This window comes from Neoarius graeffei, chromosome 28 (assembly GCF_027579695.1).
Source record: "Neoarius graeffei isolate fNeoGra1 chromosome 28, fNeoGra1.pri, whole genome shotgun sequence".
In the NCBI taxonomy this organism is placed as follows: Eukaryota; Metazoa; Chordata; class Actinopteri; order Siluriformes; family Ariidae; genus Neoarius; species Neoarius graeffei.
The window spans coordinates 38,849,715-38,860,465 of record NC_083596.1 but is presented as its reverse complement, the minus strand read 5'-3'; the positions used below and the strand labels follow the sequence as shown (position 1 = coordinate 38,860,465).

The window sequence follows — 10,751 nt, the reverse complement described above, 5'->3', positions numbered from 1 at the left end:
TTTACCTCATAAACACCATTAACAAAAGGCTTGACTAAACAGATATGTTTTCAGCCGAGACTTAAATGCTGAGACTGTGTCTGATTCCCGAACATTACTTGGAAGGCTGTTCCATAACTGTGGGGCTTTGTAAGAAAAGGCTCTGCCCCCTGATGTAGCCTTCACTATACGAGGTACCAGCAGATAGCCTGTACCTTTTGATCTAAGTAGGCGTGGCGGGTCATAGAGGAGCAGAAGCTCACTCAGGTACTGTGGTGCGAGACCATTCAGTGCTTTAAAGGTCAATAATAGTATTTTATAATCAATACGAAATTTGATTGGGAGCCAATGCAGTGTGGATAAGACAGGCGTGATGTGGTCATATTTTCTAGTTCTAGTAAGGACTCTTGCTGCTGCATTTTGAACTAACTGGAGCTTACCCAGATAGCAGAGGGACGTTGAAACGGCGCCGATTCTTGGTCAGAATGGTCGGTTTCCGTCGTAAGTCAGAAAATCAACGCTGAAACGGCGCCGTGAAACGTCGATTTCTCCGCCGTCGGAGAAGGTCGATTTATCACTGTTGAATCACCGTGGGTAAAGGTTGATCTGTCGACCGTCAGAGAAGGTCGAATATACGATGTTGAACCATCGTCACTTTTGCCGGCCAGTTTTTAACATTGGTAGGATGAGCAACTAATTGTTCAGAATATAAATTGCCACTGTTTGTCTTATCCTGCTTACACATAGATATGAGTAAATGATATAAGTGATAATGATAAGTAAATGATAAAAAAAAAGAACAAAAACCAGTTTACTTTCTTAACTCAGCAATGGATTTGACCTATCTTTGAAAGTTTTTTTGCAAATAACTTAACATTTCCAAGATGATCATAAATTAATTCTAATTTATAATTATAATTTATAATTATAATTATTTAATTCATAATGTCCCATAATGCAGTGTGATTACCACTGCTGTTTACTGGATGACGTCATTTTCGTTATATACCTGGGTGCACGTGAAACTCCTACACCACTCGGTTGGATCGCGACTCTCTTGTGGATCGGCCTGCTGTTACACTTGGACCATTGAGAAAAACACTGGACCACGCTACATTTTCATTCATCCCTGGACATCTGGTACGTACCATTATTCAGTCACTATTAATAAAGGGAATTTCGAATACAATTTCAAGCAGTTTAAGAAGTTATGATGAACTTCAGTCATATCACGCGTTGGAGAAATTTCCCTCAACTAGTATCCATTTGAAACAACAACAATGCAGATGCATTATTCAATCGAAAAACGAGTCGAAGTACTTGTCTTGTTGGAGTGAAAACTTAGCGTTTAAATCGAGCATGTAGGCCTAGGTCGCATGTCGTTTCGAGCTGACCTGTTCTTTTGTGTAGCCATGGGTCGCGCCTCGCGGCCATGAACTTTAAAGATTATCCAGCTACCAACGCTTCTGTAGTGACCACTTTGTTTGAGGTACCACGAACGAAATTGCTTATATTCCCTCAACTAATACAATAAACATGCAGATGCATTGTTTAGTCGAAAACTAGTCAAAGTAGTGGTCTTGATGGAGTGAAAACAAAGCATTTCAATCGAGTATATAGGCCGTGGTTATAACCGGTAGCTATACCCGGCTTGAGGGGGCTGGGCTTTATAACGCTGTAGGCCTATACTGCCCTACAAAGCCAAAAGACCTTAACTCATCAGACTCATTACAGGCTTCTGCCTTGGTTTTCCCTTTGCTTTTGGAAGTTACGGTAAAAACGACGTCTTATTGTTACCAGAAAAAAACAGAAATGACTCGAAATAATTCATCACATGATACAACTGATGTCCTCTGTTCCAAAAATGGCAATAACTCATGTTGACCTTAAGTGATATTAAGGTCTTTTGGCTTTGTAGGGCAGTATGTGTTGCAGCCATTAGAACATGACTCCAGACATTGTTAAAACATTGTTGGTATTAAAACAGAACTTTCTATAAAACAATTGTTTGAACTGTGTGTGTGTGTGTGTGTGTGTGTAAGGTTATTTCAAATGTAATGACGTAAATGTTGTTGTCTTTGTTCCCCCCATGTTTACCTCAATGGAACCTGAAGACCACTACCCCGTCATTCTCTCAAAAGGTACTGCAGACATTTATTTCTTTAGGGGAGAGAACATGGCTTCTTATTGGTCAAAAAGAAGACGTGTTGTGGTCAGAAAGGCAGATTCTGTCCGATTTTGAGTCAGCTCTGGGTAATCCTGCTGCTCAAGTCTCTCCTTCAATTGCATCACCCAGGCCTGCATCATCAATGGGTTTAGATGAGGATGGTGGGGATTCTGTTGAGTTGGGAGGGTGCAGTGATGCAGAGTCTGACAGCAGTAGCATGTCTTCAGAGGGTGACAGTGACAGTCATATTGATGGTGACTCTTTTGAAGAGTCAGGGCTTCACCAAAAATTAAAACACTGGGCTGCATCATTCTCTGTGCCTTTGATTGCCATTACTGCTCTGTTGACCATTTTGAGAACAAGCCACCCTGAACTGCCCAAGGATGCTAGGACCTTATTGGGCACTAAGCCTGCAGTACCATTACAGACCGTAGGTAATGGGGAATACTTCCATTTTGGCTTGGCAAAGGGAATTTTGTCCAAATTAAGCACCATCAATTTACCAGATGTTATTCAAACAATAAGAGTTCAATTTAACATCGATGGTCTCCCTATTTTCAAAAGCACCAGGCTTCAGTTTTGGCCTATTTTGGCACTGATTGATTGCGATTACACCAGAACACCGTTTTTAGTTGGCATCTTTTGTGGCCCTGGAAAACCCTCCAATGTGTTTGATTATCTGACGCAGTTTGTTAAAGACCTCTCTGATCTGCTTTGCAATGGGGTAACATTTGGAGGTAGAAAGCTGAGGGTGGCCATTTCATCCTTCATTTGTGATGCTCCTGCTCGAGCATTTGTAAAAACAAATTAAATGCCATAATGGGTACTCCGGATGCGATAAATGCCATCAGACTGGTATTTGGCAGAAAAAAATGACGTATCCTGAGACTGATGTTAGGCTAAGGTCAGACGAGGAGTTTGAAAATATGGTAGATGAGGACCACCACATCAACAGAAGTCCTCTGACGGGTCTGGTGAAAATGGTGTCTGCCTTCCCAATAGATTATATGCATTTATGTTGCCTTGGCGTTATGAAAAAGTTGATACATTTTTGGATGAGGGGGAAAAACTCTACAAGGCAGCCTACAAGAGCCATTAAAGCCATCTCCGAAAAGTTAATACAGCTTCGTCCCTATACTCCAGCTGAATTTGCATGGAAACCCCGTGAACTCGCCGAAACTGATAGGTGGAAAGCGGCAGAGCTGCGCCAATTTATGATTTACAGTGGGCCATTAGTTCTGAGGGACATTCTTCCACAAGATCTCTATGAAAACTTCATGTTGTTTTCTGTGGCCATGTTTTTGCTACTCACACCAAACATTTCTGAAAGTATGGTTTGTTTTTCCGAAAAATTGTTAATGGCTTTTGTAAAGCATTTTGGAGAGGTGTATGGTGAAGACGAGATTGTGTTTAGCGTACATCAAACAATACATCTGACACATGAGTACCGCCAGTATGGTTCCCTAGACAATATCTCATCCTTTCCTTACGAGAATTATTTGGGTAAACTAAAAAAAAATGCTACGCAAGCCATCTCAACCTTTACAACAGGTTGTCAAACGCCTTTCAGAGGAGCCAGTTTGTTTATTTCCACCACCACCTACACAACCACAGTTGTTACACCCACACCAGGAGGGCCCATTACCCCAACACTTAAGTTCTGGCCAGCAATTTAAAAAAGTGCATTTCAATGATTTCTGTTTTTCTTCAAAGCAGGGCGATGATTGCCTCATCTCATCTCATCTCATTATCTCTAGCCGCTTTATCCTTCTACAGGGTCGCAGGCAAGCTGGAGCCTATCCCAGCTGACTACGGGCGAAAGGCGGGGTACACCCTGGACAAGTCGCCAGGTCATCACAGGGCTGACACATAGACACAGACAACCATTCACACTCACATTCACACCTACGGTCAATTTAGAGTCACCAGTTAACCTAACCTGCATGTCTTTGGACTGTGGGGGAAACCGGAGCACCCGGAGGAAACCCACGCGGACACGGGGAGAACATGCAAACTCCACACAGAAAGGCCCTCGCCGGCCCCGGGGCTCGAACCCAGGACCTTCTTGCTGTGAGGCGACAGCGCTAACCACTACACCACCGTGCCGCCCGCGATGATTGCCTAGTGATTAAAAATGAAATCATAATGGTGAAAAACATAATTAAACATGGTGACTCTGTCTTTGTGGTTTACATGAAATTCAAGAGGAGGGAGTCATATTTCCACTATCCTTGCCCCTCCACAAGCATTGGCTGCTACAGAGTATTTGGCATAGACAGCTGCCTTAACGGTGACCGGCTTGAGGTTGTCCAGGGCAAATGTGTGTTGTTCCCAGATGGAGAGACCTTTGCGGCAATCCCTCTTCGTCACCATTCGTAAACCTATATGGGAAGAAAAAAAAAAAACACACACACACACACAAAGAAACACATCTTTACTTATGCATTAGAAGGAATCTGGACAGTTGGAGTACTCCAGCTGGATGGCAGGCACTAACTATCCTTTCCATGGAGTACTTTTTTATTTTTTTTATTATAGATGGCACAGATTTGGAAAGTTGTGGAATTCCAAGACCGGAGTGCAGCAGTTGTGCCGTCCAGCTGGGTGGTAGATGTTGACGGAGAAGTGGGATGCTACTGGCCACCCTTTGGCGGAAACAAAGCTGTGAAGGCCGCCATGAACTGCACCCCCCCGGGACAAGGATGGCGATTCCATCAAAAAATAAGGGTGCTGGCAACCTGTGGTGAGCTGCATAGCTACTTCATTAAACCAATGACAATACTTCAAGGGCGGCACGGTGGTGTAGTGGTTAGTGCTGTCGCCTCACAGCAAGAAGGTCCTGGGTTCGAGCCCCGGGGCCAGCGAGGGCCTTTCTGTGTGGAGTTTGCATGTTCTCCCCATGTCCGCGTGGGTTTCCTCCGGGTGCTCCGGTTTCCCCCACAGTCCAAAGACATGCAGGTTAGGTTAACTGGTGACTCTAAATTGACCGTAGGTGTGAATGTGAGTGTGAATGGTTGTCTGTGTCTATGTGTCAGCCCTGTGATGACCTGGCAACTTGTCCAGGGTGTACCCCGCCTTTCGCCCGTAGTCAGCTGGGATAGGCTCCAGCTTGCCTGCGACCCTGTAGAAGGATAAAGCGGCTAGAGATAATGAGATGAGATGAGACAATACTTCAATACTGCATTAAGCCAATTTCATTAAGACTGCCTTCCCTTTCAGGCACCTTTGCCAAAGCAAGATGTTACCTGACCCGATCGCTTGAGGAAGGCTACCTTACAGCAGACCTGCAATCGGATGATGGTGAGATGGGGCCAAGACGGTAAAAGTGTTTTCTTTTTTAAATCACAACTTGCAGTTATAAGTTCAATTACGGTTTCGTTTGTGTTTTAAGCTGTGTCAGTAAGGTCCTGGGTTTGTTTTTAAGACCAAACAAAAGGTATTTGGAGGAGGACAGCGAGGAGGAGGCAGGACCAAGCCGTACGGGGAGGAGGCCACCATCTATTGACGCCACTCAGCTGGACAGCGAGTGGCAATTCCCCTCCCTTAATGAAGGTGACTATCTGTACCACTTGTTGTTGTTGTTCTACTAAAGACCTAGAAGTTGTCTGAAATAATAATGCTTTCATTTCCGTCTTCAGACACCCAGCCAGGCCTGTTTCTTCACAGCCAGCCATTAACTCATGGTAACTATGCATTTCCTTTATTTATGCCAGAAATTAAAATACCAATGAGTAAGTGAAGATATGTTTTGATCAACTGACTGCTTACTATTTTTCAGATTCACCGTCTTCAGAAACCCCGCCAGGCCCTTTCCTTCACAGCCAGCCACTAACCTATGGTAACTATGCATTGCCTTGATTTATGCCATAAACGACTAAAAAAACAAAACAACAAACAAATATCTATGTAGATGCGTTTTGATCAACTGACTATACAATTTTTCAGATTCACCCCAGCCATGTCACCGCTTCCATGGTAAGTCAAAGAGGAAATCAATCAATCAACATGAAAATTGTGAATTTAGAACAGAAATTAAATTAAGGCGCACCTTGAAGTGAACTAAATTGTACTCTCTGATATTTCAGCCACACCTCTGCCATCGCAACAGGGGAACAATCAGTTGCTGCGTGGTGAGTCCACAACTGTAATCACTGGTCATAAATGACCAGCAATGTGAAATAAAAGTCCTAATGTTTGGTGTTACTTAACAGCTCTCCTTGGCCAGCTGAGGGAGGAAAACTGACTGCTTACTATTTTTCAGATTCACCGTCTTCAGAAACCCCGCCAGGCCCTTTCCTTCACAGCCAGCCACTAACCCATGGTAACTATGCATTGCCTTTATTTATGCTAAAAACGACAAAAAAACAACAAAACGACAAACAAATATCTATGTAGATGCATTTTGATCAACTGACTATACAATTTTTCAGATTCACCCCAGCCACGTCACCGCTTCCATGGTAAGTCAAAGAGGAAATCAATCAATCAACATGAAAATTGTGAATTTAGAACAGAAATTAAATTAAGGTGCACCTTGAAGTGAACTAAATTGTACTCTCTGATATTTCAGCCACACCTCTGCCATCGCAACAGGGGAACAATCAGTTGCTGCGTGGTGAGTCATCAACTGTAATCACTGTTCAAAAATGACCAGCAATATGAAATAAAAGTCCTAATGTTTGGTGTTACTTAACAGACATGGGCATCAGCACAGTCATCGCTCTCCTTGGCCAGCTGAGGGAGGAAAACAGGGAGCTGAAGGGGGAAGTAGGAAGGCTGGCGCAAGAGGTCAGGGCCCTAAGGAGAGAGATGGGGAGACAAGACACACCCCAGACATCGCCCCTAATCAAGCTCCCACTCTCCACCATGGAGGAGTTTTTGGCAGCAGAGGCCCTGGTGAAGGAAGATGCCAAACAAAAGCAGCTAATGGTACTTATTGAGTCTTACCTTTCCTTTCCAGTCATCTGCAACACCTGCAAAAAGAAACACAAATACTTAATATCATTGTGAATCAATGAAACAATGATAAACACTGAATACTTTCTCATTATTGTCTTCATGCTACATTTTATTCTATCAGGTGTCTACCTTAGCCCTTTGTGGAGGAACCGACGTAGGGGTCACAGTGAGGCGGATGCTGCGTAGCCTCCTGGTCAACAGCTTGGCCAGCCAATTTAACTGGGCTGGAAAGGGGGGAAAAAACTGCGTTTAAGGACACCAAGATCCATGATGTCCTGTTTGGTAGGTTATGCATGTGCACAAAGCTGTAAAAGAGGGTAAAATAGTAAGCTGTCGCAAGTACTTGCACACTACTTCTAAACGTTCTTTGATAACTCCTTCACTAACTGTAACATTACGATTATAACGACAACGACAAACATATTGTGAAAGATGCAAAGGATTAAAAAGGATTAAGAAACTCACCAGGCGCCTTACTCAGAAAAAGCAGGTGTGCAGGCAAGTCCAGGGAGGCTGACTGAGTGACGAACGGTCCGGTAGTGGCATTTCTATTTCCGCTTTGTGTCAATGGGGAAATTAAAATGTTTTGGGTTTTTTTAATCCCGTTTAAATTGTCACAAGATTCACATCTATGGTTTCTGATTTTTACATATATTTTCTGTACTAGTACCATTACTTGCCACCTACCACTAGAGTGTGACGTGCATAGTCTTAACAACTCAAACTTTAACAATTATCACCATGCAAAGTCTCAATGTTGTTTTGTTCTTTTTCTTTCAGATGCTCTACAAAAGCAGCTGCCAGGGAGCACACACGCTACTTTTAGTGACGCAATCAAGAAGTGGCTTAAGTATGCGCCAGAGAGAGAGGGAGGGATGAGGAGACGTGAGGTAGGGTGGCATTTAGAAACCCATAGCCTACTGCTGACTTTCTTTATCAATGCTGCATCAAATTAATTTTGGTTATGTTTTTCTGTTTCCATGTACAGGTGTCTGCGCCGCAGGAGGAATAGGCCACAATTATAAATTATAAATAAATCATAAAATGTTTCTAAGAGGCGGCACGGTGGTGTAGTGGTTAGCGCTGTCGCCTCACAGCAAGAAGGTCCTTGGTTCAAGCCCCGGGGCCGGCGAGGGCCTTTCTGTGTGGAGTTTGCATGTTCTCCCCGTGTCCGCGTGGGTTTCCTCCGGGTGCTCCGGTTTCCCCCACAGTCCAAAGACATGCAGGTTAGGTTAACTGGTGACTCTAAATTGAGCGTAGGTGTGAATGTGAGTGTGAATGGTTGTCTGTGTCTGTGTCAGCCCTGTGATGACCTGGCGACTTGTCCAGGGTGTACCCCGCCTTTCGCCCGTAGTCAGCTGGGATAGGCTCCAGCTTGCCTGCGACCCTGTAGAAGGATAAAGCGGCTAGAGATAATGAGAATGGGGATGAGAATGTTTCTAAGAACTTGTTCAAATGTGTTCTGTTCCTTATAAATGTTAAAAGTTATGCCTCATTAGATAGCTTGACAAACATTAGGAGAGGTGCATTGTTGCATGCATTTTTATATCCTGTTGTACATAAAACAGGACGTAGCCTACGCACATTGATATAAATTAAGTTTCACTTTCATGGTTGAAGTATGCATGTGTGTGTTCATCCTAGGCAAGAGCCCCGATGCTTTATTGTTAGCTAGTTTAATTTAGCCTGTTTTGCTTAATTTGTAGCCTTCCTGTTGTACATAAAACGGGAAGTAAAGTTGGATGAATCATCGCCGAAAATTAAACTATAAATCGACCGAAATCCGTAGTTGAATAAAGGGTGAAAGGGGGTCTATTCTCTGTCGGCCACCATCCACTTTTCAACGTCGTTTCAACGCAAACTCGTATGAGCAAAGCGGTGTTGAATCAACGCCGGTGATCCACGATGATTCGACGGCGTATGGTCGAAGAACATGCCGATGATTCCCCGTCGAATCAACACCCTTTTGCTATCTGGGTATTTATGCACTTATTGGAACATCCAGACAGTAAGGCATTACAATAATCCAACCTGGAGGTAACGAAAGCATGGACTAATTTTTCTGCGTCATGCAATGACATTAAATTTCTTATCTTTGCAATATTTCTGAGATGAAAGAAAGCTATCCGGGTGATGTTATCAATGTGAGTTTTGAATGAAAGACTGGGGTCAATAATCACTCCGAGGTCTTTTACTGCTGCACGTGAAGAAACAGAAAGGCCATCCAGAGTTACTGTGGAATCAGAAAACTTACTTCTAGCTGCATGTGGTCCTAGCACAAGTACTTCAGTCTTGTCAGAGTTAAGCAGAAGGAAATTAATAAGCATCCAGTGTCTAATGTCCTTCACACATTCCTCAATTCTATTAAGCTAGTGTCTCTCATCATGTTTTGCAGAGACATACAACTGTGTGTCATCAGCATAACAGTGGAAACTAATACAATGTTTACGAATAATATCACCCAGAGGTAACATATATAGAGAAAAAAGCAGTGGACCCAAGACAGAACCTTGTGGAACACCAAACTTTACCTCGGTATGTCTAGAAATATCACCATTTATATCAACATACTGATAACGATCAGTTAGATAAGACCTGAGCCAGGAGAGGGCCGTTCCCTTAACTCCCACAACATTTTCTAGTCTATCCAGAAGAATGGAATGATCAATGGTATCAAATGCTGCACTAAGGTCAAGCAACACAAGTAGCGAGACACAGCCCTGATCAGACGCCAACAGTAGGTCGTTTACTACTTTAACCAGTGCTGTCTCTGTGCTATGATGAGGTCTAAACCCTGACTGATACATTTCATGGATGTTATTCCTATGTAAATATGAGCATAACTGCTGTGCCACAGCTTTTTCAAGGATCTTAGAGATAAAGGGGAGGTTTGATATTGGCCGATAATTGGACAGCTGACAGGGATCAAGGTCAGGTTTTTTAATCAGGGGTTTGATAACTGCTAGTTTAAAGGATTTGGGTACATAGCCAATCGTAAGAGAAGAATTTATTATTTTTAGAAGCGGTTCAATTACTCCAGGCATTATCTGTTTGAATAGACGTGTAGGTAAGGGATCTAGTACACAAGTTGAGGCTTTTGATGTAGAGATTAATGAAAGTAGTTCAGTTTCTTTAAGGGGAGTAAAACATTCTAACTGATGATCTGATACAGTTATATAGTTAACTACAAGGTCACTTTCATTGTCTGACCTTAAATTAGTAGTTTGAATTTTTTTTCAGATATTCTCAATTTTGGCGGCACGGTGGTGTAGTGGTTAGCGCTGTCGCCTCACAGCAAGAAGGTCCTGGGTTCGAGCCCCGGGGCCGGCGAGGGCCTTTCTGTGTGGAGTTTGCATGTTCTCCTCGTGTCTGCGTGGGTTTCCTCCGGGTGCTCCGGTTTCCCCCACAGTCCAAAGACATGCAGGTTAGGTTAACTGGTGACTCTAAATTGAGCGTAGGTGTGAATGTGAGTGTGAATGGTTGTCTGTGTCTATGTGTCAGCCCTGTGATGACCTGGCGACTTGTCCAGGGTGTACCCCGCCTTTCGTCCGTAGTCAGCTGGGATAGGCTCCAGCTTGCCCGCGACCCTGTAGAAGGATAAAGCGGCTAGAGATAATGAGATGAGATATTCTCAATTTTGTCATTA

General features: G+C 43.4%; 2 long non-coding RNA genes across 2 annotated transcripts; both read left to right on the top strand.

Annotated features, from left to right (window-relative positions):
- Window positions 1–5,626: 5,626 nt before the first annotated feature.
- LOC132876068 (uncharacterized) lies at window positions 5,627–5,984 on the top strand. The gene is made up of 3 exons (XR_009651913.1): window positions 5,627–5,698; window positions 5,785–5,829; window positions 5,925–5,984. It is a non-coding gene; the product is annotated as an uncharacterized LOC132876068 (long non-coding RNA).
- A 121-nt stretch (window positions 5,985–6,105) lies between these two features.
- LOC132875546 (uncharacterized) lies at window positions 6,106–8,178 on the top strand. Its single transcript, XR_009651839.1, has 9 exons — window positions 6,106–6,121; window positions 6,232–6,276; window positions 6,408–6,467; window positions 6,577–6,606; window positions 6,717–6,761; window positions 6,843–7,075; window positions 7,227–7,387; window positions 7,886–7,995; window positions 8,094–8,178. It is a non-coding gene; the product is annotated as an uncharacterized LOC132875546 (long non-coding RNA).
- Window positions 8,179–10,751: the final 2,573 nt, after the last annotated feature.